The following is a 9,204-nucleotide window of genomic DNA, read 5'->3' as shown; positions in this document are numbered from 1 at the left end:
GGGGGAGGTCGCAGTCTCTGTACACCGCAAGCACACAGCCAGGCACAGTCTTCCCCCCCCCCCCCCCCCAGTGCCTCGTCTCGGTACGAGCGAGGTGTGGGGTAGTGGGGGAGGCCGTGTCAGGTGGCGACCCGAGCAGCGCCAACAATGCATGATTTAGTGGTCGATAATCGTGATGATGATGATGCTGCTGCTGCGATAATGATCATGTTCAGAGTAACGCCGATAATGACGCTGTTGGTGACGCGGCACCCTCTGCTGGTGCTGATGCTGTGCACAGCCGCGCGCTATAAGCGGCAACGCGAGTCACGGGTCAGACAGCCCAGCGCTAATAAGCTGCTGCTGCTGCTGTTGTTGTTGTTGAGTTGAGTTCGCAAAACGGCCCATCGCGCTTGCTCCATTTGACCCCATTTAGCCAGGACCGCAAATCGCATTGCGTCGCCTCTTGCGTCTGCCTCATGCTAGAGACGCGTAAACTGCAGGCGAGTTCGCTCGCTTTCTTGCTAACGACAATCGCCGACCCGTCGAGGGAGACCCTGGGCGATGCTGCTCCTCGCCGCAGACTCAAGTCCCCGGGTCCCCCCTTCTGGGATCGCGATGCTGGCCCCCATCCTCGAGCCTCACTCACCCAGAGCGCTGATGCGCGGACGTCCGGAAAAAAAAACAAATATCTGATTCGAGACCCAAACAACATCGCCACCTCCTGGATTTGACATTCCTCCTCCTCCTCGAAGACCCTGGTGCTGGAACCGTCGATCGCATTAGAACATCGACAATGCGATGTGCACGTTGCCTTCACGAGCGGGTAATTCGAGACACGCGCCACGGATTTGCCGCCGTGGCAACGCAACCCCAAACTCTGGGCCGTACAATAATAATAATTATAGGGTTTTTTTCCCTTTTTTCTGGCAACAAAACTGAAACCTTTCTACAAGGAATCATGTCTGCATTAACCACACTACTTGTGGTCAAAATGCAAACAAAAAACACACTCTGATAAAAAAGGTGGAAAACCCTATTATTATATTTTAGTACTGGCAAAGGAGGTCTAATGATATGGGCCGTACAGTCAACTATGTCAGACTCTGCTTCTTCAGTCGAGGAGGAGCAAATCCTACACGAACTCTCTCTCTCTCTCCTGAAGTCCTCTCCTCGTGACTCGGTGACCTCGACATCGCCAATCGGCTCGTGAACCACACCGCTGCTGCTACCGCTGCTGCTACCGCTGCTGCTGCAGCTGCTGCTACCGCTGCTGCTGCAGCTGCTGCTACCGCTGCTGCTGCCGCTGCTGCTGCCGCTGCTGCTGCAGCTGCCGCTGCTGCTGCAGCTGCTGCTACCGCTGCTGCTACCGCTGCTGCTGCCGCTGCTGCTGCCGCTGCTGCTACCGCTGCTGCTGCAGCTGCCGCTGCTGCTGCAGCTGCTGCTACCGCTGCTGCTACCGCTGCTGCTACCGCTGCTGCCGCTGCTGCTACCGCTGCTGCTGCCGCTGCCGCTGCTGCTACCGCTGCTGCTGCCGCTGCTGCTGCTGCAACCTCTGTAGGCAGAAGCAGCATCGAGTGGATGCTGTCCGCGGACGCCGTGGTGCTGAACTGTCGCGCTCACGCGCCGTCTCAGTGGTGGTGCGCGCAGCGAAGCCTCGTTGAGTTATTTTATTATGTTTTATTTTAATTATTTTATTATTTCCCTTCTACGTGACTTTACCGAAAGAACCAAGAAGACACCGTTCAGTTCTCTTCTTTTTCTTTTCTTTTTCACGAGGGCGCTGCACTGTTGGGATGTTTCGCTCCGTTTTAACGGTTGAACCGTTTGTTTAGAATTGAAGCTCTTGAATCGGGTTTCATCGACGCAAAAACAATAAAATTAAAAACGCAACAAGCATCGGAGGAAACGGGAGTGCCCTGGAGACAACGAGCACACACGGCCGCACAGACGGGTTCACAATCCCGCTTGCCGCACTGCCATCTCTCTCCTGCCCACATCGCACGGGGCCACTGGCGTACGCCACTTGCGAAGAGCGGTGGCCTAGTGGTTAGCGCGGCCACGGCTAACGCCAGTGGCGAGCGATATCCAAACCGGGTTTTCGCTCTGCCCTTGATTGAGTCAACCACAGATGAGCGCCCGATGCGGTGCGTGGACATGAGCGCGCCGTGCCGGCCTTAATAGGTGCTCGCTAACAGCACTTGCCCCGCCAAGTCTGTGCAGGCTGTACGGGGCGCCCCTGTGTGTGCAGGTCACGTGTGAGCAGCGTGGGCCCGTGTCGTGCTGCGCGTGATGCGAGATGCGAGCGGGCCGGGGATGTCGTTGTTGTTGTGGTGGTGGAGGTGGTGGTGGTGGTGGTGGAGATGGTGGTGGTGGTGGTGGAGGTGGTGGTGGAGGAGGTGGTGGTGGTGGTGGTGGAGGAGGTGGTAGTGGAGGTGGTGGTGGAGGTGGTGGTGGTGGTGGTGAAGGAGGTGGTGGTGGTGGAGGTGGTGGTGGAGGAGGAGGTGGTGGTGGTGGAGGTGGTGGAGGAGGTGGTGGTGGTGGTGGTGAAGGAGGTGGTGGTGGTGAAGGAGGTGGTGGTGGTGGTGGTGGAGGTGGTGGTGGTGGAGGAGGAGGTGGTGGTGGTGGAGGTGGTGGTGGTGGTGAAGGAGGTGGTGGTGTAGGTGGTGGTGGAGGAGGAGGAGGTGGGGGGCAGCACAGGTCACGTGGCTCCACACCTGGCAGCGCGACCTCCCCGGCTCCCGTTTCCAGGGAGAGGAAGGATGACGTCACAGGCTCACAGGTGGGAATTCACACAGCAATGCTCACGCGTGTGTGTATCTGTGTGTGTGTATCTGTGTGTGTATCTGTGTGTGTATATCTGTGTGTGTGTATCTGTGTGTGTGTATCTGTGTGTGTGTGTGTATATGTGTGTGTGTATGTGTATCTGTGTGTATCTGTGTGTATCTGTGTGTGTATCTGTGTGTGTATCTGTGTGTGTGTATATGTGTGTGTATCTGTGTGTGTATCTGTGTGTGTGTGTATCTGTGTGTGTGTCTGTGTGTGTGTCTGTGTGTGTGTGTCTGTGTGTGTGTCTGTGTGTGTGTATCTGTGTGTGTGTATCTGTGTGTGTGTGTATCTGTGTGTGTGTGTATCTGTGTGTGTGTATCTGTCTGTGTGTGTGTATCTGTGTGTGTGTGTGTATATCTTTGTGTGTGTGCATCTGTGTGTGTATCTGTATGTGTGTATCTGTATGTGTGTGTATCTGTGTGTATGTGTATCTGTATGTGTGTATCTGTGTGTGTGTATCTGTGCGTGTGTGTATCTGTGTGTGTGTGTATCTGTTTGTGTGTATCTGTGTGTATCTGTGTGTGTGTATCTGTGTGTGTGTGTATCTGTGTGTGTGCATCTGTGTGTGTGTATCTGTGTGTGTGTGTATCTGTGTGTGTGTGTATCTGTGTGTGTGGTAGTGTATCTGTGTGTGTGTATCTGTGTGTGTGTATCTGTGTGTGTGTATCTCTGTGTGTGTATCTGTGTGTGTATCTGTGTGTGTGGTAGTGTATCGGTGAGCGCGCTGCGCTACGAACCCAGCGACCCGAGTTCAATTTCCCGTTCACGACCTACACCAGTGACAATTTATCTGGGCCGTCCTCCCCTTAGGTCGACTCGGCCTCAAATGCCTACCTGGCGTGGTGTGTAAACGGCACTACCGGGGAGACAAAGGCGGCCGGCTGTGGTTCTGTCCACCCACCCCGTCGTGTGTCGTGCCGGTTCTTAAAAGGTGCTCGCGAACAGCACTTGCCCCAACAGTCCGTTTAAAAGGCTTAACGGGTAACCTTTATCTTTCGTGTACTCCGATACAACCCCCCTCGCTCACCCCGCCGCGCAGTGCATTCTGTGCCAGGCCGTGGCTGTGCGGTAGTTCTGTGAACTCCAGATCGCTGCCTTCTCGAGGAGATTGCTGCCCTCAACGGGCTCCCCCCGACTTGCACCGCTGCGGTGGCACTAGCGCCCGTGTCCACCTCGAACCACGTCACGAGACGGACACAACGAATACACAAAACTCCCTCTCTCTCTCCTCTCGCTTCTCTCTCCGTCTCCCACCACCTCCTCCTCCCCGTCTCTCACCTCCTCATCCCTCCTCCCCTCCCCGTCTCCCTGTTGTTCTTAGCGATGCGGGCGGCACAGGAGGAGGGAGGGAGCGGGGAAGGAGAGAGAGAGAGGTGGGACACGCGTTGAGTGGTGTGGTGTCGCCTGGTCGGTGTGGTGTGGTGTGGGGTTGCGTTGGTGTGCAGTGAGGGTAAGTGGCGTGGCGTTCATGTGTAGAGTTGTGGTTGGGGTGGTGGTTTGCTTGGGTTGGTGGTGTGGTTCGAGCGATGGTGTGTGTGTCTTAGTGTGTGTGTCTTAGTGTGTGGGGAGCGGTAGCGTAGTGGCCACCACCAATGACGACTATCATCTGAACCGGCCCTGAGCCTCAAATGGGGAGACAAAGGCGGCCCGGGCGTGGGGGTTGGCCAGCCAACCTTTTCGTATACCGTGGCGGCCTTCACAGTGGCTCATCCACAGCACTTGCCCCGACAAGGCGACACGGGGAGGCCTTTGTCTTTTGTGTCAACGCGTCGTCGTGTTTGGTACGTGTTGCGTGCTGTGTGCGTTAGTTGATCTGTGTCGAGTGTTCGTGCACCGTGAGCATGGCGAATGTATAGGGCGTCTGTGTGGTACATGGTGAGTCGCGAGTATGTGGGGAGTGTGGTGAGCACGTGGGGAGTATCTGGTGAGCGCGTGGTGAGCACGTGGTCACCACGTGGCGTGTACGTGGTGTGTATCTGGTGAGCACGTGGTGAGCACGTGGTGAGTATCTGGTGATCACGTGGTGAGCGCGTGCTCACCACGTGGAGTGTATCTGGTGAGCACGTGGTGAGCACGTGGTGAGCGCGTGGTGAGCACGTGGTGTGCACGTGGTGAGCGCGTGGTGATCACGTGGTGAGCATGTGGTGAGCGCGTGCTCACCACGTGGTGTGTATCTGGTGAGCACGTGGTGAGCGCGTGGTGAGCGCGTGATGATCACGTGGTGAGCGCGTGGTGTGTATCTGGGGATCACGTGGTGAGCGCGTGCTCACCACGTGGTGTGTATCTGGTGATCACGTGGTGAGCGCGTGCTCACCACGTGGTGTGTATCTGGTGATCACGTGGTGAGCGCGTGCTCACCACGTGGTGTGTATCTGGTGATCACGTAGTGATCACGTGCTCACCACGTGGTGTGTATCTGGTGATCACGTAGTGATCACGTGGTGAGCACGTGGTGTGTATCTGGTGATCACGTAGTGATCACGTGGTGAGCACGTGGTGTGTATCTGGTGATCACGTGGTGAGCACGTGGTGTGTATCTGGTGATCACGTGGTGAGCACGTGGTGTGTATCTGGTGATCACGTGGTGAGCGTTGCTCTGCTGGTGGAGTTGGTTTTGCCTGCAGCGAGGGAGTCGCCAGGTGGTGCGGGGACCGCGTTACCACGGCAACACAACCTCGCCTCCAAGCGACGCCTGCTGCGCGTGTGTGTGTTCATGTGTGTGTGTTCGTGTGTGTGTGTGTTCATGTGTGTGTGTTCGTGTGTGTGTGTTTGTGTGTGTGTGTTCATGTGTGTGTGTGTGTGTTCGTGTGTGTGTGTGTTCGTGTGTGTGTGTGTTCGTGTGTGTGTTCATGTGTGTGTGTTTGTGTGTGTGTGTTTGTGTGTGTTCGTGTGTTTGTAGTTTACTGGTGGTTAATTGAAGGTGGAGGGGTTACCAGCCCCTCGCACCCGTCCAGAGCCCCCGTTTAGCCACTGTGGTGGACACAGACGCCATGAGGGGAGAGGCCAATGGGCATTGGCCCTCCCCCCACAGCACTGCCCACGACAGTGTTGCCCGTTCCGGCACCGCGAGGAGGTAGGAGGCTGTGTGGAAGCTACCTGGTCTGTCGCTCCGCACGAAGCTTCAGGTCTTCTCGGCCACGGTCATTCCCTCCCTTCTCTACGCTTGCGAAACGTGGACCCCCCTGGTGGAGCATCTTCGCCGGTTGGAAACATTTAGGCTGGCCTGCCTACGATCCATCTTGGGTTTAACCAGGCTGGATTGTGTGAGGAGCTCACAAATCCTTGAAAGATCTGGGCAAAGTCCCATCGGTGAGCTCCTCCGGCAGGCAAGGCTGCGTTGGCTGGGTCATGTAGCCCGCATGCCCAGCCACCGCATGCCTAAACAGCTTTTGTTCGGCCGGATCGAGGGGGCTAGACGGGCGCGGCACGGGCTAGGAGAAGAGATGGAGTGATGTGGTACAGGAGGACGTGGAGCTGAGTGGACTTGCCGATGACTGGTACCAGCGGTGTCAAGATCGGCCTCAGTGGAGGAGGCTCGTGAAGGACGCTACTGGGCAGTTGGAGGCAGTCGCCCTCCAACAACAACGGAGGGCGGAGGAGCGACGCTCACAACAACGAGCGGAGCGCCGGGTGGATAAAGCACAGCAAGTCGGCACAGTAGGGGGCACAGGTGGTGCATCAGCCAGTCATCTCGGTCAGTCGACCCGTGGCACCTGCTGGGTCTGCCCCGTGACCTCCTGCCAGCGGGCGTTCGACACTTCACGTGGCCTCAAGGTGCACTTGGCCTGGCACAAGCATCGTGGTGACGTCACCGCCACTTAGTGGCGAATGGCGGTTGTTGTTCGTGTGTGTGTGTTCGTGTGTGTGTGTTCGTCTGTGTGTTTGTGTGTGTTCGTGTGTGTGTTCGTGTGTGTGTGTTCGTGTGTGTTCGTGTGTGTGTGTTCGTGTGTGTGTGTCTTTACGTGTGTGTCCGTGTGTGTGTGTTCGTGTGTGTTCGTGTGTGTGTTCGTGTGTGTTCGTGTGTGTGTGTTCGTGTGTGTGTTCGTGTGTGTGTGTTCGTGTGTGTGTGTCTTTACGTGTGTGTCCGTGTGTGTGTGTTCGTGTGTGTTCGTGTGTGTGTTCGTGTGTGTTCGTGTGTGTGTGTTCGTGTGTGTGTTCGTGTGTGTGTGTTCGTGTGTGTGTGTCTTCACGTGTGTGTGTTCGTGTGTGTGTGTTCGTGTGTGTGTGTCTTCACGTGTGTGTGTTCGTGTGTGTGTGTTCGTGTGTGTGTTCGTGTGGGTTCGTGTGTGTGTGTCTTCACGTGTGTGTGTTCGTGTGTGTGTGTCTTCACGTGTGTGTTCGTGTGTGTGTGTGTGGTCTTGTTCGTGTGTGTGTGTTCGTGTGTTCGCGTGTGTTCATGTGTGTTCGTGTGTTCGTGTGTGTGTGTGTTCGTGTGTGTGTGTGTTCGTGTGTGTGTGTGTTCGTGTGTGTGTTCGTGTGTCTTCGGGAGGAGCGGTGGTGCAGAGGTTAGCCGGCTGCGCTACGAACCTGGCCACCCGGGTTCGATTCCAGCTCACAGCCAACACGAGTGACAATTATCTGAACCGGTCTTGGGCCTCCCCTAGGGCGACTCTGCCTCAAATGAGTACCTGGTGCGGTGTGTAAACATCGCCACTGGGGAGACAAAGGCGGCCGAGCGTGGTGCTGGCCACCCACCCCCTCACGTGCCGTTGCGGCTTCATAGGTCCTTGCTAACAGCACTTGCCCCAACGGTCTGTTAAGGCTATACGGGAGATATTTGTACTTGTCTTTACACTGTTATAATGCACAATGTACGGGCACATACATTCCACGTGTGTCCGTCTGTGTGTGTGTGTGCGCGTGTGTGTTAGTCGGTGTGTGTGTGTACGCGTGTGTGTGTTAGTCTGTGTGTGTGCGCGTGTGTGTGTTAGTCTGTGTGTGTGCGCGTGTGTGTGTTAGTCTCTGTGTGTTCGCGTGTGTGTATTAGTCTGTGTGTGTGTGTGCGCGTGTGTCCAGTGTCTGTCTCCAGAGAGCCCGATTCTCCCCTTCTTCACAGCGCTCTTCCAAGTGTTATGTGTGCGCGCATATATATAGGCCCAGAGACGTAATGCACACACATACACAATGTTCCTCCAGACACTACTCATACATATTCACACTCTCATATATATATTACCATATACTCACTTCCGCACAGCGAACGCGTCTTTCACAGGTCATAGAATCCCTCCTGAAGTTTATCGGCCCATTCAAGATACGATGCACGACCTCCTTCATCTCATCATCAATATCACCGTCATCATCGTTCGTCATCTAGAGCAGGACCCGGGCCACACAGCAGCAGGAGGTGAGAGCGGTGAGTCCGCGCGTGGCCCCCCGCCCCCATTGTTTTATTTTTCACCACTTCCATCCGCGCCTCTTTCCCGCACCGCGCATTTGTCTCAGTCACAGTTTTGGTAAGGCCACAAGTTCTAACCCAGAGCCAAAATGAGTAAAAAAAATAACCCGTAAAAACAAAGTTTTTCACTATAAATCCTTTATATGCGTGGCATCGGTTTTATTTTATTATTCATTTCTGTTTTTCTTGAGTAAGAATTTCATTTTTATCACATTGGTATTCTAAATTAAATATGAAAAAAAATTCCTAAAAAGTGGAAAATTTGGGACATTTTTTTTCACGAAAATAAATTGTTACGCACAACGAGTCTGTGTGCAAAATGTCAGCTCGATTGGATCACGGGAAGTGGGTTAAAAACGACCGAAAGAGTTGCACGGTCGTAAGCACGCAAGCAAGTAAGCAAGTGAACTTAATATAAAGGATTTAAAAACAAACGTCGCTGGAGAGCTTCTTTGAAAAGGGGAAAAGATCCAATGATGACCCCCCACCCCACCACCCCCGGTCCGTGAAAAAAATGTCTTCCACGAAACCGGCCCCTGGTGCCAACAAGGTTGGGGACCGCTGATCAAGATGAAGGCCTCACGGGGAGTGAGGGCTGGAGGACAGGCAGGACGCGGGCGCTGTTGCTCAAGGTGCCGGTCCGTGCCAGCGAGGGACCTTGCAAACCTCGCGAGGGAGCAGCGACTGGGGGCTTGGTCGAGCAGGAGCAAGAACGGCACATCGCGGCACGGTCCAAATTTGGCAAGTTTGAAATATGACTGCGCACACCACTCCGTTGGAACGAATCACTCGGTGTGAACGATTTACACCGGGCGATCACAATGCAATCATCGCCAACGCATCCGACCCCCCCCCTCCTCCTCCTTACTGCGAAAACTTTGCAGGACCTTCCTGCAAACAGAGTCCTGGGTGAACACGCGTAATAACAATAACAACTAATTTCGATTTAAAGCTTTCGTGACTGCAGGGATTCATCTTCTTGGTTTTTTCGGTAAAGT

This window comes from Lethenteron reissneri, chromosome 25, assembly GCF_015708825.2.
Source record: "Lethenteron reissneri isolate LAM-NWPU_2019-01 chromosome 25, ASM1570882v1, whole genome shotgun sequence".
NCBI lineage: Eukaryota > Metazoa > Chordata > Hyperoartia > Petromyzontiformes > Petromyzontidae > Lethenteron > Lethenteron reissneri.
Note: the sequence above shows the minus strand (reverse complement) of the source record.